At 45.5% G+C, this 23,057-nt stretch overlaps 1 long non-coding RNA gene across 2 annotated transcripts; it reads left to right on the forward strand.

The window, feature by feature from the left end:
* Window positions 1–9,788: 9,788 nt before the first annotated feature.
* On the forward strand, window positions 9,789–18,978 carry LOC140001575 (uncharacterized). 2 transcript variants are annotated; one of them, XR_011806920.1, is made up of 2 exons: window positions 9,789–10,102; window positions 10,732–18,978. It is a non-coding gene; the product is annotated as an uncharacterized lncRNA (long non-coding RNA). The 2 variants fall into 2 exon arrangements; XR_011806921.1 differs by having other exon boundaries at window positions 9,789–10,055.
* Window positions 18,979–23,057: the final 4,079 nt, after the last annotated feature.

Raw genomic sequence — 23,057 nt, forward strand, 5'->3', positions numbered from 1 at the left:
TTATTCAAAAGAATATATAGGCTTTTATAAGCCTCCAAAACTAGCCTTTATTACATCTGCATTAATACATTTCAGCTCTTTGCCAGCAGTAATTCAGGCACACTGTTCCTTGCTTATGACCAGTGCTTACGGGAACTTAGAGGATTGGCAGGGAGATGGGCACGCAAGCTAGCACTGCTTGTTGCAGTATCAAGAAGCAGCTCCTGCAGAGTGCTGTTATCGGGGGCTAGTGTGTATTTCATGCCATGCTGGCACAAGACACACACTCTAAATGTCCCCTTGTAATGCCTTGGTATCCAGTAGTGTAATACTCAAGGAAAGACTTGTCAATGTATTATAAAAATACTGCTTTAAGTATTTACAACCCGTGTTTACTAATACTAATTAATTTCTCAGAATGATCCCTGCAGCACAAGAGACGAGGGTACCCAAACCATGCAGCAGGATAAATGTCTGCCTGTCCCCTGGGGCGGCTGTTACAAACCAGGTGTTCACCACTCAAGGTGTTCGTTTTGGCCGGTTTTGTGCTGAATTATAGTGAGACTCTGCAAGATCAAGAGTTAACTAGCTGGTGATTAATCCGACGATATCCTTCACGTATGTGGATCTACACTTAATGTTTTCCCCTCCATTACGGTTAGTAATAGAAGCTCAGTGAATGTAAGAGTTGTGTAAAGCTGCAGACGTTATCTTCTTTCCATCAACCCATTTTCTGTATAAAAGAGGTCAAATCACATTAGGTTTTTACCATTGAGATCCCAGGGCTTCAAAGAGAGCCCTGTGAGTCTGTTCAATGGAAAATGAAACTAAAGTAACGTGTACTTATATCAGTGCACTAAGACCTGCACTGATTTCTTCTTTTTCTTGCATTAGTTTAGAAGAGAGAAGTTAAATATCTGATGATAAAAGTGGATGGTAAAAGATCATGAATGGAAAATGATTACTCTTTCAAACGTCTTGTTGGACAGCCAGTTACACAAAAGGGAAAGATTGTTACCTCAGAGTTACCATCTTGCTCCTCGCTTGGGTGTTAAATGCATTCAAATTTATACTAGCCAGTTCTTTGGTGTGCAATTTGTGTGCATGTTGATAGGGTTTCAAAAAGTGCTTTTTTTTTTTTTTTTTTAACCCTCTGGGGACTCTTGATGTGCAAGCCAAGTGCTCCTACACGCATGATAGAGCAATTTCTTCGCTCTGGAAAGTGCTGCTAGATAGAAATAATAGCAGAGCAAACATTGACTTCCTCAGAATTGTTACTTGTTCAAATAAGGATACCATAACAAAACCATACACTGGGTCAAAAGTGCTCTGCTCTGCGCTGATGAGAGCTCAGTAATTTTGGTAGCGTTCCAAGAGGAGGATGGAGTTGATAGAAAGTTGGTGCACAGTACAGAGAATAAGCTTATATCCGATCCTGAAAGTCACTTAGTTTAAGTTTTAAATCTATTACTAAATATTTTCCTAATGCTTTAGGACTTGTTTCCTGGAATAGATTGGCAGGGTTTTGTTTTGGTCAAAGGACTCGTACTGATTTGTCCTCTTGGAAAATCTGAAGTTTGGTTGAGGGTTGGTTTTTGGTGTTTGCTTTTTTTTTTTTTTTTTTTTTGGAAACGTAGCATTTTTTCACTGGAATTATTTAATGCGGTGCCAGTGACACCTGGAGAGCAAAGGCATGTGTGTATATTCATTTACAAGAGGAAGAGCAGATTACTCTTCCGCGTTCACTGTACACTATTACATGGCAATCTGTCAAAAAACTTGAACCCGAGTTAAGCGTGTGCATATATATGCAGAGCCGATTTCAAGAACAGTTCCGCAGCACACACAGATTTCGAGGGGATTAATAATCTATGAATAAAACATACCCAAGCTACGTAGCAGCACTTTGGGTTTTGACATGGCGACTAGCGTGTGAAATGCAGGGGCTGTGTCCGCCCGGAAAAATGACTTGGGGCAGGTCTCCTGCTCCTGCACGGCAGCACGAGGCCGCTTCCCTCTGCAGAGGGGATGCTGTTACAAACCCAGGGAACATCCAGTTCAATCTGCATAGCATGCTGCGGTGTCTGCCTATTACCATGGCGTGTAAGTAACAATTTCATACTAGCATTTTAAACTATTACTCCCTCCTTAAACCGTATGCTAATTTTCTTAAAGAGAAGTCTAATTGCTCTCTTTATATGCAGCTCCGAGTCAAAAGCTTAATTTCTCCCTCCAGTTGGATAATTAAATCATGCAACGTTCATCTCTTGTGACTCCTCCTGTCCCAGAAATCTTACATTTTTACTCTAGCTGTCTTCCACAGCGCACAGCCACTGACAAAGCCTTCACCTTTAATTTACTTGTGCCACTAAGACAGCAGTTTGTTTCAGTTCAGAAGTAAGGATTCATTTTCCTTTCCTTGAGTTTCACCACGTATTTCCTTCCCTCGAAAAGAAACCCTGTCTTTCCCACAAGTACATTCTCCAGGCATTGTAAAACAAAGGATTTTTTTATTTTTTTTTTTCCCTGTGACCTGATTTTGCAAACCTGCAAGTGCTCCTGTTTAAATCAGCAGCCTGGCTCGCATGGGGTAATAGTTTTGGGAATGGATTAACTTGAAAATCAAAGAAGGCGATTTGAATGCCTTTGTGGCACGGTGCGAGGCATACTGTTTGTGGGCAGCTAGAGCTAGCGCTGCAAGAGCAAAGCTGCCGCACAGAAACATGTGGTCTCCTTGCTTCATTTATTTTCTTCTTCTTCAAAAAAAAGTGCTTTTGAGAACTATGGGTGCTCAGCAGTGGATCAAGGAGACCTAAGCATGAGCAGCCCTACTAAAGCTGGGGGGGGGCCATACGTATGCCAAAAGTGAAGACCACCTTAGTCAGCCTTGCTCAGAAATTTGGAAGGATTGAGCCCAATGAGAAGGGTGAACATCTCTGAAGGACTTTTCCCCTGGTGTGCTTGTGGAGTTTTAAGAGAGAACGGTTAGTTCATTTGTGAAGTGGTGATTCTGGTGTTGAAACGTTGGTTCTGATGTTATTTCTTGGGCACAGCAGTGCCTGTCACCGTAGTCATGTTAACCGTGGCTGTTATGCTCTGGATAGTTTGCTATCCAGATTGATAGATTGCTGTGTTAGGACAAGGCTTTGGTGAAGCAAGAGAAGCTGCAAAAAAGCGCGTGAAGGGCTAGCTTTGTGCTCTGCTTTGTGTTAGGCTGCTGACTTGCTTCTGAGTTTTCACAGTCTAACATGTCCACTGGTAATGCTGACTTTTCATTACGGGAGCTGCAGGTCAGCATCTCGGCATTTCCCCATTGATTTTTAAATGCCCATATTTTCCAGTGCCTTTCGTTCGTACCACTGCTCAGCATCAGTACTTGAAATGACTACACCAGTTAAAGAGGTGCTCAGATGCTGCTCCCCCTCCTTCTCCATCTTCCCCAGTACTTCTTCCAGTTCTTAACATTTAAAATTGGGTACAAAGCATTTTTTATTTTAAATTTGTACCCGATGGCATTTGTAGCGTTGACTTTTGCAGATAAAGCCCTGGCTGCTTTGGCTCTTCCCAGCTTAAATGGGAGCACGGAAGCGATGGAAATGTCACTCTCCCTGCAATTGGCAGGGGAGCAGAGGTGGGTGGCATCACAAGGATGAATTTTTTCCCTTCCCTTTGATTTTGAAATAGCGTCTTTGCTCTTGCAGAGGTTGTAGGCTCTCAAGAGTGCAGGTTTGAGCACAAACCTGCTGCTCTGTGCAGCTGACGGGAAGGTGGGCTCTTGCCTCGCGGTCTCGTACCGCTGTAGGCTTTCTTTAAGCATCACTAATGGCTCTTCAAATGTTGTTTTATTGAAAAGTTGTTAGAAGAGCACTGCTTAAAGAATTGACTGTAGTTGAAAGAAGGGGCTGAAAACCCTGAACTAGTTTCGGGAATAGTGTGCTCCATGCTGGGGGTCAGCTTTAGCCTCTAGCAATAGGGTTTTTGTGTGGACATTAGCCCTGAGACAGCAAGGAGCCGCATGGGAGGAAACACGATGATACTGGGGCAGCGATTCTGCCAGAGGTCCTGTGTGCCTCTCAACAGGCCTGCTCCCGAGATCACCTGGGCTGTTGAAGCCACGCAGAGATGTGGGTTAGGAATCCCTTTGAACGCCGACCTTTCGCTGTTCCCGTTTTAGTGATAAAATATTCAAGGGAGCAGAAAGTGACCCACTTTGTGCACTGCCTGTCAAAGCCAGCAGAAGAGGGAGAGTACAACGAGGGCACAGGTGGAACCCAGCGAATACAAATGATTTATGGAGTAGCTGCTTTAAGCCTTTCCAATTACCTCTGTCATCATCCAGTAACATCTATTTATGGGTAGGAGCTTAAATTATGTTGTCTAGAAGAAATGGGTGACATGGGCAGCGCTGGGACTGATGCACAGTCCAGCATCTCTCCATCCCTCTGCTAACCTGCGTGTTTGCCTGGTGAAAGCCGTGCAACCCTGTGCTTCAGCTTGGCTTTTCCTTGCCCCAGAGCTCAGTGAAGCAAAGTTAGATATTTGGTGCATCCAAATGATTTGCCAGCTTTAACGGTGTTTTCCTTGTAGCCTGGAAAGGAAGGAGCTTTACCTGACCTAGTTGCATCTGAGCAGGAAAGATGCTTGACACGGCAGCTGGTCACTCAAGTGTATGTTCTTCTCGTCCAAAATAACATCTTCTTCAAACAAGGTTTGCTGAAGGAGAGGAGGAGGTTGGGTTGAGCTGACCCAACTGGTTGAGCTGAAGTTATGTTAGCAAGAACCACCCAAACCAAAGGAGTCAACCATCAAGCTGCCCATCTGCTCCCAGTTTTGTGCTGCGTAAGGTGGGCTTGGCACATACCTCGTCAGGTTGCACAGTGGAGGTTTTAGAGGGCTTCTTGCAACAGTAAACAGAACACTTTACACTCCTCAGGGGCTCGAAATATATATTTTTTTCCTCCGTGGTGACAAAAGTATAGCCATATGAAACTTTGTAATTAAAAGTGATAGCAATAGATCAGCTAAAAATATGACCGTTAGACGAGACTTAAAGGGTGTTACAGATCTTTTTCCTTTATGCCAAGATTTTTGAGCGTTTTCAGGAGTGAGAGCTATTTTGGGGAATCTTCTTTATCTTTCCTGTCACTTCTTAACTTTTCCATTAAACAGTGCCCTATTTCTGTTCAGCACACCGGAGAGCACGCGTTGCGCTGGTGCCACTAGTGAATTGGAGCTGTGTCATCTTCAGGAAATGAAAAGTGATCAAATTCTCTTGTCGAGGAGGACGCCGATTTGGAGAGGTTGCATCCCTCTTTTTATAAAAATAGAACCCAGAAATCAAACTTGAACAAACTTGCGACCCAGATATAATTACATGCCTTTAAAATGTCAGGAGATACAGTTGGGTGTAGGAAACCGCTTATAAGCAAAGAGCCTCCAAAAAACCACTGTACTGTTTTTTCTTTCTGGGCACTTAGGCCCTATATAGTAACTGATTTTATGAAATCCAGGATAACTGTTAACCAGCAGAACTGAACTCTTCAGTTGCCTTAGTAACTAATCCAATCCAAGGAGGAAATAAAAATAGAATATATAATTTTAGAGCCTTTAGGCCCCTTGCCAAGCAAAATATTCTCACTAACAGCAGTCAGATTTGTGATTTGAATGGGTTTTCTTAATAGAATAGATTCTATTTGTTTTATGGAGATAAATGGTACTTGCTTTTCAAATCTGATTAATTACATATCCGGGCCATTAGGTCTTGTAGCTTCTGTACTCTTCCACAAGTTTATTTAACTAAAAATATAACATAACTAAATATAATATAAATAAAAATGGAAAAAATGTTTTAGTTGCCGGCTCCTTTTCAACCTTAATCTGGTTAAAAAAACGAAGACTGCAGTATAACTCAATAAATCACATTAAATTGCCAGGAGGAATGTCATAAGCATCTGCTTAATTCAAGTGTGTTCTTTTTTCTGTATTGATTTGTAAAGCTCGTTGAGAGAAAAAAAGGATATTATTTTTCAAAAGTTGTTATTGGTGAAAATTGCCATATCAACCCGTGGCATGGCTCATTCAAGCAAGGTAGGAACTTGGTACCTTTCAGTTGCTCTAAAAGGAATTCTCAGCCTGACAAAACATGCCTCCCGTTTTTAAAATACGTTGTCAAAAATGTGGCATTTGTTGTCAGCAGTTTTAGAGGCTTGCGCTGCTTGTGCACATTGCCTGTGCTTTTGCCAAGCTTTGTACGCAAGCCTTTTGCAAATTCTGGTGAGGGTCTGCATTTTTTCTCCCCTACAATTTTATCGGTGTCAGCAGTGGATGAGGGGCTTGCCAGACCAAGTTCTTCGTGTGTGAATGGCATTCCTGAAGCCAGCTCTCTTGCCCTTGTTCCTGAACAAGGTACATAGTACAGGATCCTTTATCCTTGTACTTGTATCCTGAAACTGTCTCAGTGCTTTGGGTTATCAAAACAGAGAGTGCTCCTTCCACAAAACAGTCCGAGTACCTGCTTCTCAGTACGTCAACTCTCATCTAATTCCCCGCTCCTCTGAACTGCGCATTCGGGAAGTTTTTGGGTATTCCTTAATCTCTTCCAGTCCAGTAAGTGTTTTAAGGCAGGGCAAAAGGCAGAAGATTTGGTTTCCTGTGGCTGGTGTGTTTTGCTTGAGGACGACTACATTTTTAAGATGTATGATTCAGCAGGTTTGCCGTTCCACTTTAGGATTATCATCCTATAGGGTAAAAAGCTAAATATAGCAGATACGTGCTCTGCACAGCAGCTTTAATGCATTTTGTTCAGTGCTTTTTTTTTCTATGCTCATGGAATTTCAGGCGCTGCTATTCTTATTTTCGGCATTGTAATTTATTAATACAGCTAACAGGCTCCTCTGAAGCAAATTAAGATTTTTCATCATTGTGCTCTGAAAGAACGGCATGCCAAATCAAGCAGGAAGCTTCCACTGGAACATCGCTGTAATTAGTTTACATGCCTGCAACTAGGAGAGATGGAGTAGGTATGCCTGAGACTGAAGGACTGAAGAACCAAGCCGCAGCAGCATGAGCCCATTGTGTGGCTCCGCTCTCCAAAGCAGGGGTTTCCAGATGAAGATTTTATAAATAACTTAAAAAAAAAAAAAAAAAAAAAAAAAAGGCAGGAGTTGTGTGCCCACCTCTAATTAAATAGTCAATCATCGCCCTTCATCCTCTTTCCTGTGCCAAGCAGGGGTTACCTGCATCTGCAGCTGGGTCCTGGGGCTGAGCACGAGGTGAGGACCTTCCTTCCACCCCAGCTTGGCTCTGGTGGGTTGTGTCTGGCTTTCCTAGCTCTCCCTTCATCTTTGGTCATACAACCCATCTGCTTGTGTTCCTCACACACCTTCACGGGTTGCTTGTGAGACTTATTTCAGTGGAGAGTGTGCCCACACAAAGCTTAAAGCCCCTCTGAGACCTGCTTGCAACCTCCAGTAAGTATCTGGGAGCATCCCAGCACGCTGTGGTGGTATTTGGGGTGAAACCAGCTGGAAAGAGGAAGCTCTTGTGTGGGGCCAATGCTCATTTTCTTCCCAGAGCTCCTGGTCTCTGCTGCCTTGGCAAGTTGCCGGGCCTCAGAGGTCTTGCTTGAATGTTTGTGTCTTACTGAGGACAAAAACAAAATGCAAGTGCCATGGTAAAAATGCAACTTGATCTGCTGCTATTTTTTTTCCAAAGAAGTTCAGAAAACATTACATTAATACAATGATTTGTGGCCAAAATGTATTATGCAGTTAATTCAAGTAAATTGCAGTTACTCTGTAGCAAATAATTACCACCTGTTTCACATCTGCCTCGAATCCACTCAAAAAACAGCAATCTAGTCATCATTCTTGTATTATTTATGTAGTTTGATTATTTGCAGTCAGACTTCTATTTGCTTGCCCCATTTATAATAATTTTTTCATGCCTTCTGTACACAGAATGGCAAATTTAATAACCTCCTTAGGATTTGTTTAGAAAACCTTTCCAAATCTGTTTGCAGTGCATGACAAGGGCTCCTGATACACCGCAGATACTCGGTGGCCTTTCTCCTAATGAACCGCGGCGCTGAGAGCGCTGCTTGCTGCTCTCAGATCCCCGTGGCTCCCTCTCCTCTTTAAAGCCCGTGCATGTCGAAGTGTCACCCACACTTAGGCAGTTTGCTGAGCTTTTTCGCTCTCGGTTGCGACAGAAGCTCCTGAGATGCTTGTTCAAAGCATTTTGGGGCCAGACAGATGCTTTGCTGAAACAAATGAGGGATTTGAGCAGGGACGGTCACCTCCTGTTACGATGGAAGCGCAGAAGGGTGGTGACAAAAGCCAGATGTACCCTTCTTTAAAATTCTCAGAGCAATATGCCAGTGGAGCTTGTACTCTGTGCTCTCTCAGAGCAAGATGTGCCATCGCAGCGTTTCCTTTTGATATTGCATTTCACAGCAAAACTGGGGATGTGGAAGGGAGGGTGAGGGGTTACCTCCTTGCAGCACATCTAGACCATTCCCCAAAACCAGCTGAGCAGTGACTGGGGCCAGCATCCCTCTGCAGGGCAGGAGCAGCAATCAGAAACCTTGCCCTCGGCTGTGCAAGGATGAAGAGGAAAGGAATGGGGAAATAACAGCCTGTTACTCACCCATGAGTTTGTCTTCTCCATCGTACCCAGCCCATATGCGTGTTTGCAGCTCTGATACCAACAGAGCCCCATATACTTCAACTCTGAGGTAGGGTTGCTGGCCCCCGTGGATGTATTTCTGTATCAACACCCTCTCTCCTCATAAATTTTGGGCTTCCATGAAGGCAACTCGATTTCTGCAGTACCCCACTGATGTTAACAGCTTTCACAGTAGGGCCATGTTCCTCTCCCCAGAAGCATCTCCATCCTTCTGTGGCGTGGAGCTTGTGCCCCTTGTGTATGGGTGCGGGAAGCCTGGACGTGCAGTTCTCATCCCCATGCCCTGCTTTGGGAGGGGAGGGGAAGGTGTGGGCTGGGGTCTCAACGCATCTGTGAGCGTACCAACCCCAAAAAATTACAGACCTGCTAAAAGTTCAGCTTGGAGGATTCCGAGTGAACGAGTTGCAAACTCAGCAGCGCTACTGCATGTATTTGTGATACCTCTCACAACTGCCTGTCAAAATTCCCCATCAAGGCACGTCGTGGATTAGTAATTATGCGCATCTATTAGCGGAGCATCCATTCTGTCTGAAAGGCTTTGTGGCAATATCTCTCCAAAGAAGCGCATATCTCATCTCGGTGTCTGCTGGATGGCCGTAACACCTCCCCGAGGGAGATGCCTCTGATAACACTATATTAAAGACGGGGCTTGGTTTTGTCTTTTAAACCTCTATCATACAAGCCAGTGCACAGGGAAAGACACCTATTATAATTTGGTAGACAAACGTTAACAAAAGCTGCCTGCACACATGCACACATGGAGAAGAAATTCAATGTTAACATTGCAGGAGGCTGTGATGATGACAGGAGTACTTTTATTGTCATCTCTGCTGGGGGAAAAATAAAAAATAAAAAAATATATTAAAAAAATCCTTATTTGTGCAAATAACCTGAGCTTAGCTTCATTCCCGAGCAACCCATTTGCACATGTGAGTATGTTTTGTCAGCTCTGTCTTTAGGTAGGGATTAAAATGAAACGCTGTGCAGTTCTCATTTTCAGAATACTTGTGCTTGTTTCTGTTAAACAGATTAGTGCCGTAAGAATCCCATCCCCCCTTGGAGACGTGAACGTTGTACAGTAAAAATCCCAAATACATGCTTTTCTCCCCCCAAAAAATGCTTAATTGAACTATTATGCTTAGTTTTCCTGATTGTATTCTGCTCATTAAATGAGAGCGAATCTGAATAAGAACTGAAAGCAAAGCTAGAGGCAGAGGGCAATAAAATCTATGGCTATTAATTCAGCTGAAATCCTCCAACATGACTCCTTCCAACTTGTTATCTTCCAGACACTAGATTACTTCGTTCTTTCAGTGACTACTGCTAGACAGACGCATCCTGTTGTGATAAAGGAGACCAGCTGGATTTAGGACTGCAGCTTCGTGTTTGTGGTATGACTGACCATATGTGATTCTCTGTCAAGTTTGCAGCTTTAATGGTAAATCTCCACAGTATTTGCGCTTCAATTCATGTTTTTTTTTGCTGATTTGCTAACAAAATAGGGGGTGGCTTTGTGCAGCTGGTTTGCACTAACAGAGGTTGCACTGCAGTCTCTGCAAAGTAAAGGAAAGCTCCTGCGTACTTGAGAGTTGCTTTGAGATGGGTTTTCCTCTTTGTTTGGTATGTTTGGGGGTGTGTTTCCTTTTGTTTTCTTGTTTTTCCTGATTTCTTCATCTTGGTTTTATTTTCTGTTGTTTTTTTTTTGTTTGTCTGTTTGTACTGTTTTGTTTTGTTTTCTGGTTTTATTTTTTTAGGAAGATATGGCATACCTGTTTCATTAGGAATATAATTTTGAATTTTTACTCTGATCGTGGTTTTTATCTGGCTTCACCAGAACTGAATAATTCTGTTAATTCTTATTGTCTTCCTGCCTGCTTTGAGAAATGTACGTCTCACGCCTCTGCAGCGTATGGGGATGGGGGGGTATATACTTGTGAAAGAAGCATAACAGACAGCAGATAGAATTTGGAGAAGTTTCGGTTCTTTTCTTTTTTTTTTTCTTTTTTTTTTCTTTTTTTTTTTCTTTTTTTTTTTTTTCTTTTTTTTTTTCTTTTTTTTTTGATTAAGGCAAGTCACTGCCGGGTGAGCCTGCATCCCGACCTCCGAGGTCCTGTCCTGCTCCGGGTGAATCCTTCCCGTCCACTGAGGGCTGACGCAGAGCCTTCCCTTAGGAGAGGCGCCAAATGCCATTGTAGCAGCATTTGTGTGGGGGCCTGAAGAAACAAGCCAACCACTTGCAGCAGGGGTTTGCCAGAGATGCTCAAGTTCACACGTGCAGTGCTGCGCACGCATTGTTTAAAGCCTGTCCCCGCACAGTGGGCGTGCAGAGTGGATTTTGGAGGCAGAAGCCAGTGCACCACCTCGCAGTGGCTGCATCTTCACCTGGGCTGGAGGGTTGGCATTCTGGCTACAGGTTTGTAAAGTGTCCAAGTCTGTGCTTTCACATACCTTGTGATTTTCAGTCTGTTTGGCACGTCAAATCCAATGGAGTTCAGTATCAGAAAGCACAACACGATGTATCCGAAGCCCCAGCTAAATGCAGTATTGGCTCCTCCACATTCATCTGTTTTCAGTTTCTCTCCCTTGTTCTTCTGCCACACCACAGCACTGCAGAAAATCCCGCGTTCCTGCAGCTTTTGATCTCCAGTTACCCTGGGTTATTAAGCTGTCGTGTTAGCTCTCCCTGTCCCCAGCTACGATTTGGCCATAAAAGGTTCGGTGGGCAAGAGCCGAAGGTACCTGTGATATTTGGCTGCGGGCAGAAGGGAGAAACCAACATTAATATTAGTCTGCAGCTTTATGAAGGCAGAGAGATGAGGAGCAGGGGCCTCTTCTCAGTCATCAGGGTTGAGAAATTCTTGCAGCCTGAAGAGTGGTTTGCTTTTCTTGAGACTTGAGAGCAGTACACATCGGAGCAAAGGCCGGTGGTGGTCACAAGGATATGGAGGAAATGCAAATAGGAAAATCCCCTTCTTTTTTTTTCACTCTCCACAAGTTTTACTAGGAACGCACAGTGAGTTTATTATCAATTTGAATGGGTTACTTTCACCTCCATTCTCTTGGCTCCTCTGAGCTTTCTGGGTTTCAGCCAGAAAGTCAAATGCCACAGGAAAATTTCATCATCTGAGATTCGTAGCCTGAGGGCAATTGGAAAGGCATTAAAGCTGCTAAGCCAGCCAAGTGCCTCAAAGTCCCCCATTTAAACAGAGAGAAAGGGTAGGTTAGCACCCCGTGCCCAGCCCCGTTTTTGCTTTGGTCAAATACTGTGGTTGTATCTTGTATCGGACAGTGTCTTCTCTGCACCTTATCAAACACTTGACCAGCACCTCAGTTGTAGTGATCAATGTTTGCAAATGGCAACTTCTGAGAAAGGGTGGGTGAAAGGGAGAAATTATGATTTCTTTTCACCCTGGACTGTCAAAGCCCAGCGGCTGAGCACAGCAGGAGAAGGGGGGAGCAGCTCCATCCTCCACCAGCAAGGAAGATGCTCGGCAGCACCAGGAGGACAAGATGGGAGGGGAGGGATGCTTCTGGATGCATCGCTGCACCTTTACGCTTCCCCTCCAGGATTCTCAGTGTAAAGACCCCGAGCCAGGAGGAGCAAGAGAGGAGGCACCCCAGGAGCAATGCAGGCATGTGAGCTTCTGCTCATCCCATGAGGGCTCGATGGCTCTCCACGCATTGGGGTGAATTCCTGCCCTTCCAGCACACCTCAGCGCTGCAGGGAGAACGGAGCAAGAGGCGAGGGTGCACAAATGCTCTTCCCAAAGCATCCCTCTTTTGGGGTAGGTGCTGGCCACGCGGGGAGCTGGTGAATAGAGGCGGAAAGACTGAGGCTGGTGATTTGTCACTTGGTTTTGCTGGTAATTCCTCTAAACAATGAGCAGGCAATCTTGTAATGGGCCATAGATTTCCGAGATGAAAGCCAGCTCATTACCGTGTAGATGTGAGTGTTTTCCAACAAAGAGTTTCTGAAATTGAGGGGTTAGTATCCAATTATTTATGAAAATTGTGCCTATATCTAAGTGGAGGCTGCATTATTTAAGTACTCCGAAAGAAAAGGGTGCACTTAAGCATTTTGTGCATATCCGAGATCTGTTTCCTTTGAGGCAAACCTAATTTTTCTGGAGCTAAAAGCTGTCCAAATTAAAAAGGAACAGTGCAAAACAAAAGCTCTCAGCCTGTGTCCCCCACAGGGCCAGACCACGGCAGAGCATTTAGCAAGGACCGCGCTGCTGCCTGCTCCGACAGCGTGATGCTGGTGTGGACGTCGTGTCGGTGCTGGGGGCAAATAATACCAGTCCCACCTTCTGTTTTGAAGTGCTGTTCCCTGTTGTGTAAATCGGTTTCCTAAAACATAGTGGTGTTGGTGGTTGTTTTCTCAGACAAATGCAGTTCAATACTCCTCAATAGTTGTTTTTTGAGGCACTAGACCCCAGTCTCCCAGCCTCTTAAGCCAGGATGTGTGAGGTACCACGGGGTGAGCTCTGCGATGAATTGTAACAGCCCTGTCCTGCTGCTGTTAGGATGATAGGGGAACGGCTCTGACTTGTCCAAGGACTGCATTCAGCAAGCAAATCTGTGTATTATTCCTTCAAATCAAAACAGGCAGTGACACCCTAAACTAATGTAGCGCCTACCAGAATGGTACATTCGCTCTAAATGTATCCCAGAGACTATTTATTTTCTCATTACGGAGAGTATGCTGGCCCAATGTAAATGTCAGTGAACTCGGCGCATTTAGTGCAATGAAATGGGTAGATCTGAAACAGCAGCAGGTCAGAGCTGGAGCCTAAGAGCTGCTGAAGAGCACTTGCTTCCTCATTTCTTTGAGTTCATCGAGTCCCCCTGCCTGCTGGTTTGAGCCCATCGTCCTCAGAAGTGCAGTGACTGTACACACACCTGCAGGACCTCGGGGGGAGAAATTATTCTTCATGAAGTCTTCATCTAGCATGTCAGGGTGTGTTTTTTTGTTGTTTGGTTTTGCTTTTTTAACGAATGTTTTCTTAGGCTGGATTTTAAACGCTTCCATATCTACTCCAGGAAACGTGAAATGTAAGAACTGGTGCTTAGTAAGAAGCAGTAAAACATCTGTATTATTGGGACATCTAAAAACTGCCCTGAAGTCCTCAGTGTTAATGATCAGCATCCAGTACAAGGTGTTTTTTCCAACAAAGAACCAGCTCACTACAAAAGCATCTCGCTCTGTCTGTATAGCACATACCAGCCTTTATTAGGGGATCAGCTGATTATTATTCCGCTACCAGCCTTTATTTTCTTCTTCCTCTGACTCGCAGGAAGACTGCATACAAATACAGCAATCGATGGAGGGGAGATATTCTTCCTTTACGAGATTAATTACAAACATAGGGATGCTGTGTCTAGCCTGCGTGTATGATTGATCTTGCAGGAGGAAATGCAATAGGAAACTAACGCTTCCTTTTAGCCAGTAAGCAAAGTTCAAAGATGTTTACATTCTGCTAGGTAAGCACAGCTGTCTAAAGACGCCAAGACGGATGGACTGTCCTGTCAGCACAATTCCTGCCAAGGTAACAGGCTACGCCATCTCTGTGGACCTCTCTCCGGCCAGGAGGCTGTAGGGCCAGAATCATTAATTTAGCAAACAGCTTAATTGTTGCACGTTTTTATTATTTTTATTAGCGTGGAGATCCACGCCGAGGCGAGGCACTGGGAGGGGCGGCGAGTGGGTCACCGAGGTTGGTGGGACCGTGCTGTTTTTTTTTATTCCTTTAAAACCTGGCTGATGTATGGAGCACTCTGCGTATTCTTTCAGTGGCTCACAGTGTGTAGTTGTGGAAGCATCTGCAAGAGGTGCAGTGCTTAGCTGCCCTCGTCTCTGTTTGTGCATAAATACAGCCTTACAAGCCGTGGATTTGGCTCGGGGTCCTTCCTAAAAGGCTCCTTTCATTCCCGGGCACGGGCTGGTGCTTGCATTTAGGATGAGAAACAGAGTTAAAGGTGAGGGATCCAGCTTAGTGACTCAGCCCTCTTCCTGGCAGCATTTTAAATAATAGATGCGCTACTGCTGATACTTAACTCCTGCCAGAGCTGCTGAAGTATACGGAGTATTTGAAATATTGATAAAACGCTGAATCTCTGCTCAGACAGAGGAGATCCCCACCTGGGGCTGGTTTTCTCGGAAGGAAAAAGAAACCGGGGGGGGGGACCCCAGCTTTAATACCTGGTAAGGGCCTGAAAACCCCTCCCTGGAGGTTTGTGGAGAATCCCGAAATCGATGCTGCAGCCTGTGTTGCGTTTGTACACACGTATGGGGAAAGGGCTTTAAAACAAGGGGTGTAACACATACAGCACGGTGAGCGCGAGGGGAAGCGGGCTGCCTTTGTTCCCATCTCCCCCCCCGTCCACTGGGTCTGGTGGAGTTCAGCTTCGGATTGACTTGGCCTTTTATTTCCGTTCTCGAGGTCCAGGGCAGCGGGTCCTGCTGGTGCCCGAGCTGCCTCCGAGCTGCAGCCGGCGTGGCCGCCGTCCTTCCTCACATCCCTCTCTTTGTGCGTGCCAATCCTGCCGGATGAACGGGGATCCGCTGGCTGTTCAGCAGCCGGTTTACTAGGCTTGACAAAGGTTATTGCAATAATTGATGTTCCTCTTCTAATAATTAATGTTAATGAGTCCACTAAACAGTAAACAAGACAACAAAGAACTGTTAATGAGACAGTCTTTACTCATTTGTTTAATCTTTTAGTAAGATAATGGGCGATAAATATATCGCTATTCAGCCATCTTCAAGTCCTTAATGCGTGGAGAGTGTTTTAAAAAGAGATTTGAGCTGATTTTTTACACTTGCCTTCAGTAAATTCAGCTGACTGGGTAGGTGGGGCATCTGAAAGAGTTTGGAGACCTATATAATTAAGTGCCTTGACATTCTGCATCTGAAGGACATTGGCAGATATCCAAACACTGTGTTCTGCTCTCAAACCATTTAATTGAAACCATACAAAGTTGGGGGGGGGGAGGGCAAAAAGAGAAGGGAGATCTTGGCAAAAACCTTCTGTGCGGTTTTTTTCGCTATTGGATTGACCAGACAGGGCAACAAAGCTGATAAAACAGGATTAGCAAAATTGCATTGTTGGATATTATATGCTGTGTGACATGTACTACAGCAAAGGAATTTGGCAGGATTAACCTGCAGAGGATAAAGATGTACCAGACAAGCGGGCTGAATTAATAGACTGCTGTGACCAAAGCAAGGAAATCTATTTGCATGGAATATTAGCAGCGATAGCAGAGCCCTGGCGGTGGAGCTGCATTTGCTGCACAGACCCAGATACCCAGGCTCGCCAGGCAAAAATTTGGGGTAGAAAAAGCATCTCGTTGGCAGGGTTTCTCGTTACCCTTTCCTGTTTCTAAATGCAAAATGCTAATTCATGGGGAGAGTGATCTGGGTGATTGGGTTGTCTCCCCCCAGACAGAGAAGTTAGTTTTCCTGTTTCTAGGAGATGAGGTTCTTCTCCTAACATACTAGTGTCATCCTAAAATAAATATTTGGTTTGGGTGTTTTTCCTCAGGGCTTGTAGGGCCAGCCAGCCAGCATGGGAGAATGCAGTGCTGTAGGTGTTGATTACTCAGCTGTTGAGGAAATTGTACGCTTAAATACGTGTAACCTAGTGGAGATTGTAGGAAAGCTTTCCAACCATGGCGTGTTAGAGAACGTGGGAACTGTACCCCACAGATGAATGAATAAAGCCCTGCTACATAAAAATGGAAGAATGTGGATATTTCAGGTTGTGCTCTAAAACCACGTTGGACTATTCGAGGAGGTGAAGAGGCAGAAAACCCGCCTCCATCTGCGGTACAGTAAGGGCAGAGAAAGTCTTTGATTAAGCGTTCATTTCTCACTCATCTGCTGTACTTCTGCACAGGTTGCCTGAAAGCTTTCATAAGGTTTTAAACAACCCTGGAAAAGGCTCCTATCGTTTGTTTTTCTGTTCCCACCCACAGTCCTAGTGGCAGACTCTGGTGTTCCCATGGAAGAAGGGATGCACAGAAAGCATTTGGCCTTACCCTGGGTGTGACACGGCGTGCTTCAGCCGGTGTGCTCCCTGCCACATCGCACAGGGAAGGATCTGCTCAGGGGAATCATCTCCATTTCCTCCAGCAGCTCCATTGTAGAGCTTGTTTCTCCAGGATGTCTCCTGTTAGCGCGTACGTTAATATCTTTTCTGCCTACTGTGACCACAGCTCCCATCTCTGCAATGGAAAGACAACGTATGGGGTTTCCTTTGCATTAAATGGCGTGGTGGGGAGGCTTGGGGTGCACTCTCCTTGTCACCAAAGGCAGAAGTGTATTGCCTCCACATCAAACACATTTCAGGAGAACTACTGGAAATGAGCAGCTGGAGGACTGCTAGGCCTCACATCACTTGCTTTCTCTCCGGTTTGCTGAAGGATTCCTGCGTTTAGTTCTCAGCCCCAGAGGGAAGGGGCCATGGAGAGGAACAAAGGGCCTGCAGACCGGGTATTCATGGGTCCCAGCAGGACTTTTGGGGGCAGGGGGCACCATCCCAAATGCCAGCACACCGTGCAGCTCCTGGCATCAGACCAGGCACATGCAGGCGTCTCACCTGCCTTGGGTAAGGTGCGTGCTGAGGGATGTGAGGCTGAGTGGCAGAGCGGTGCCGAGGAAGCCACACAGTCCCTGGGGCACCGTTCTCCTTCTGACAATGCCCTGGCACCGGTGAAGAAGCAGCAGCCTGTTTCTTCCGTGTCTCTTGGGGCTTGGCTGAGTTTCTAGGTTACTTCCCCTGCCTGCAAGCCTCCATCCTCCTGAGGTGGAGGCAGGACGTGAATAGCAAGGATGCAGCCGTACCCGTATCACACTGCAGCAACCACCTCTACAGAGCTGTAGATCTCAAGAGTGGCACTTGCTGGGGGAGAAGCACGCTTCACGCTTTCATACCACTGTAATCAGGTGGGGGCACGTAACCTGTGGGGTCGATGGACTTAACTCTGTCCCTTTGCTTTCCAGCACGTGATGGATGGAGCGCGGAGGACCCGGGGCCCCGTCGGGTGCCGTGCAGCAGCTGGTGTTGTGAATCAGGCCGTCGCCAGTCGGAGAACGGCTACTTCACAACACCAGGGTGGCACCGCACCACGCTTCGACCGCCGGCCAGGGAGGAGCGGAGGTTCCCCAGGACGGACGGGCACACGGCAAGGGGGAGCACGGCCTCGCTGCCTCTGCCCCCAGCCCAGACCTGCAAAGGTAATCAGGTGCTCAACTCCTATTTAGGCACCAGCCTCCCACGGCAGTCTGAAATAGAAGTTAGGCCCCTAAATATCTCTGCGGGTCTGGCCCCGAGGCGCCCGGCCTCGCGGCGCGGGGCAGTCCTGTCGTGGCTTCTGGCAGTGGGTGGTGGGAAGCTGCGGGGTGAGCGCAGACCCTGTGTGCTCCACGTGTAGCCCAGCGGACACCTCGTGGCGTGTGGTCCTGTAAAAGGTGCTGTAGGCAGCGGGGAAGAAGCCAGGCTCCTTGGAAATGACACTGCAGCAGTCCCAGGTGCATTGTAATGAACGACAAAGTACCGAAAATAAAGAGTGGGGTTGGCCAGAAGTGGTGCCATCGTCTGCTGTTGTTAAAACAGAGGAAATGTTTGAGTTTGCATTGCTTGACAACCCCCCAAAAAATGGCTATTAGACCCACACTGTCCAGAGGGGCCCTATAACACTTGCCCTGTGTTTCAGGTCTGAATTTCAGGCTCTCCTACCTCCTCCCTCATACCATAAGGCCCACGTGCTCTTAGCTTTAAGGGCTGCAGGGCAGCACTTCCCACCTGGAGCCACGTCGTGTTCGTGGAGGTCCACAAAAGCTGATGGCTGTGTGCACCCAGTAAGTGAAACAGAAACTCTGCTCAAGTTTTCTCTCTGAAAGCAGCCACATTCTCTTGGGCTCAAGATGTGCCTTTTACTGTTGGGGTGTCAGGACACACACAAGATGAGCGATAGTACAGGACAGCCTGGAAATGCAAGTATGAAGTGGCAAAGGTGGTTGGGATAGACACATCCTAATCTTCCTCTTCAGGTGGGCTTTCTACAGAAGCAACCTTGCGTTCCCTTCATAGCAAAAAGCAACACGGGATATGTATGGGAGGCACTTTCATTCATTAGGAGAGGGCAGTCTGGTGATGCAGCTTAGCACTGGTGTTTTTACATTGACGAGAGGGAAATTAAGACCCCATTTCTATTTCAGGCACTATGGCAAGAATGAGCATGAATTTGTCAATCTGATGTGCAAGAAGTATGTTTTATTAAACTTGTCCTCTGCTAATGCAAAATGTGTCCTCTGTGTAGTAGTCTCATTGTTTATTATAACCTTGCTTTAAAGCCTGATACCTTTCACTGTAAGGTTTGTTTCGTGGGGTAAAATACACAAGCCTTTAGAAACAGGAGGTGACAGTGAAATAACCTCAATAACCCCTGCTCATACACTCTATTTACATCGGCAGCTATTCAAATATGGAATTAAATATCATTTCATCTTACACACTGTGAACTAGAAAACTGTTCGACCTATTCAGCTGGTCTGTAAATACACATAACATTTGAAATAGGCTAGTGCTTAATATCCACTGCCGGGTGACCTGGCAGACTGTCTCCGTACTTCGCTAAGTGTGCTGTGTGAAGGCACAGTATGGGTAAGACGGCTCATTTTCGGTTCCCTTTGTTAAAGAATTTCTTGGGAAGTCACACTTCAGAGGTACCTTTGGGGCCTTTATTGTACTCTGTGTTTCTAACTGGAATCCATCACACTTTATGCTCCTCTGAAGTGATTTCCTAGCAAATTAATGTGTGCCATAATGTAGCACTGCTGCTGAAAATCAAACGCTCCTGCTCATCATTAAGGAGCCTGAGCGTGCCATCCAGTAGGGAGGATCGTGGGCTGAATAGCCGGCTGTCAACTTTAGATGATGGAAGCAATTTCTGTTTGCTCCATTCAGCAGTTAGAAGTACTTAATTTTAGCATGTACTACAAATGAAAGGTGAATGCACAGAATAAATAGCTCAACATGGGTTTTAAATGTGTGTGAGTGTTATTCTTAAGTAAGCCCCTGTGGTTCCCGTTCATTTTAACAGGAGTTCTGGCTGCTGGGATGGAAAACCCTCACGTGTGCTGGGTTTCTGGTAGCCCCCCAGACTGGAAGCCCTTGCAGTTTGTGGATACCCATGGAAAGCTTCCTGGTGCTTTATGGATCCTTTTTGGTACTTGTGGTCTGTTTCTTCCCAAAATACCACATCAGAATTGTTGAAAGACCTATTTTTGTAGTCCTAGTTTGTTGATGGGGTTAGAGCAAAGCCTATCAAAACTGAAACGTGGGGCTGTAATCTCGTGAGATTATTATTATTATTTCTAAAGGGTTGTTACTCTGAAAGTGCTTTTTATATTTAAGCAAACAATACTTAATTTCACCCTTGAACCCTTTAAAATCTGAATCTGATGGATTTATTTATTCAGTGCATCTGTGTTGTACTATAGCTGTTTTTCTCTTATTTTGAATGACTGACTCTTGTTTCTTTCTTCCACTTGCCAGCAGTGCATGCAGCACTTCAGAGAGTAGCATCCTTGTGAATTTTGCACTCTCTCCCACATGCAGAAGCCATGATGACAGGCACAGGAGGGCTAAGCAGCTCTCATGTTGTGTTTTCACATGCATGCTGCTTTGTTATTGTGGAGTTCCTCATGAAATGTGGCATTAATGGGTTTCTTTTTCAACTCTTTAATAGGGCTTCCTCTTTTGCAAACAACTAATATGAAATTAAAATGATATTTCAGACCATTGAAATAACAACATTAAAAAACAAAAAGGAGGTGGGACTGAACTGTTGTATCCACAAACCTGAGTCAAGTTTTATTTCAGTGCTATAAAAGCAGCTCAATAGGAGGGAGAAAATACGGAAAGTGTCTTCAGGCATCTTAACTCAGTGAGCAAGAGGTGACACTGGGTAGGAAGGAAAGGGACTTCTTCACAGCTACCATTTTAAAAGCCAAAGCAGGTCTTTGATAGAAAGGCTGATCAGATTAAATAACCTAAGAAACCCTCCTTGATTTATTCTGACACCTCGCCTGGGCTTTGTGCTTCAAAATCACTTCTGTACAACTTGGACTTTCTTCAGCACGTGGCAAGACAATGGCTAGCGGCAAAGAGAGCACAAGAATGGAAAAAAGGCAAAATGAGCAAACAAAAAGAAGCCGAGAGGGATGGGGATGGCATCCCTGCAGCGGAAGCTGAGGATGTGAAGTCAGTCTGCCTTGCCCAGGTCTCCCTGTGGTAAATGACTGACAGCAATGGTTACAGTTCACAAATACAAGTATTTGTATTAAATATACACGGCAGTGAAATCAGAGTCCTTTCAGTATATCGTCAGGCCTCAAAAATACAAATAAATGGGGCTGAAACACCCCCATTGTGCAATAAAGTTGTACCACAGATAGTGAAAAAGTCACAAAGTAAAGCTAAAAGTCCATTTCACTCCAAGGTTGATATAAATGAGAGATGAGAATAAGCAATCTGAAGACCATATGGACTAAAAGAAGTTTTATAACCTATCCTTCAGGGAGATACTCCCTGCCTAAAAGCCAGAGCAGAGGAGATTTTGCTGTGTCATACTCCTTGTCCTTATTTTTAAGGGAAATTCCCCAAATTACATTTCTTTGGCAGACAGTTGCTGCCAGTCTTTAACAAGGCTAGCTACGTGTGCCTCAATAAATGAGTTTTTATGTTGTATTTGATTAGACCTAGTCCTCCAAGCATTCACTAACAAGAAAGAAGTACCCAGCCTAGCTTGCATCCGCAAGCTCAGTGCACAGAGCTCCTGCCACCTGAAGCAGCTGCTAACGCTGCAAATTACATCTTATACCAAAAGCTGTGGCTGAGTTTCATGGTCTTAGAGCTGAAAAGTCCAGCAGAGGTTTGAGCAGGAGGAGAAATAAATACTGAAGGAGAAATAAATAGAAGGTGAGGCGCCGGGGCTTGTGACAGGCAGCACGCAAGGCCGGGCCTGCACCTCTTCCTCGGGGAGCGGCAAAAGGCAGAGGGCTTTTGTGAGGGTTTTTTCCATGCCTGTTCCTTAGGATGTAAAAATACTAGTTTCCATAGTGACAGCCACGTGGCCCGGCACTTACCCCAACTCCGGAGACACGTTACGGAAAACTCTCTGAGGATACAAATCCCCGTGCGCCCCAGGAACCTCGGCACTGCAGCTGCTGGTTTCCAGGGCAGCACTCCCACTCTGCACAGCCTTGCCCTTCGTCAGAGTCTAATTTATCTAATTCATTATTTGGTTGTTCCATCTAAACTTGTGGTTTGTTTTGTCCTACCTCGGGGACCGCCAGCCTGAGCTGTGGTACGACGGCGGCATCTCCCGTGATAGCTCTCCAGTGACAAGAAACGGCCGTTTTCCTCCGGGAATGGGTTTTGGTCCCTTCCCACTTTCTGCTAGTCTAAATCCAGAAGTGTTTCATTGCATTCTGACAGCCGTGTTGCTGAAAAAGCCCTTCTAGTTTTATTCTGTGAATTAAAACCATGTTTTCCTCAAGCCTGGAAATCAAAATGGCAGCATCCTGGCGGCCTGATCGCAGGTCGGGGAAGCAGAGCTGATGCTCCCCGCCACTGGCCCTGCCAAAGGAACAGCATTATCCTGTCATGGGAGAAAAGTGTGGGTTTTCAGGGGAAAGTAACCCTTTAACACCAATGCCTCCAGCCTCAGCTCCCCTGCCAGGGCTGCCCATGTCCTGGGTGCTTCACACACTCAGACGCCTTCACCGGGGCCACATCTTCACTCACCCTGCCCAAAGACTGACTCCCTCAAAGGTAAGATCCAGAAAAATCCCAGATTGCAAAACACAGATGTTCAAAATGACTGAAACATTCGGTGACCAAGAGCAGCCTCACATGAGCTTTCTGTTTTAATAAACTGAACAGCACCGCCTTGTCATGGGAGCTCGTATCCCTGCAGCATGGCTTTGTGTATTTATTCCTTGCTGATGTTGCTTTTGATCGCTACTAGATGAAAATGAAATCTTTGATGCTTCAGGGCTGCTGGTAGGACAGATTCAATGAGATGAAAACGCATTTGGGGAAATACCACTGAAGCCAGTTTTTGTTTTAATTTCCGGGGACATGCAGGGCTCTAATTCCTTCACCATAAAACCCTGGAGATATGAGGAACCACAGCAGAAGAAAGGCATGTTGGAAACACACATCAAAAGTCTGTCCTAACCCACAGAAGCAAACGTCTTTCAGAGGCATGACTTTTCCCCCCATAATCACAAGACTATTCCTTTTGAGGGCAATATCTGGTGAATCTTCACTGGCTTTGTGATCATTTCCAAGGGCTGTAGTACGACAGCATGCTCCCTG

Source organism: Anas platyrhynchos, chromosome 2 (assembly GCF_047663525.1).
Source record: "Anas platyrhynchos isolate ZD024472 breed Pekin duck chromosome 2, IASCAAS_PekinDuck_T2T, whole genome shotgun sequence".
Classification (NCBI taxonomy): domain Eukaryota; kingdom Metazoa; phylum Chordata; class Aves; order Anseriformes; family Anatidae; genus Anas; species Anas platyrhynchos.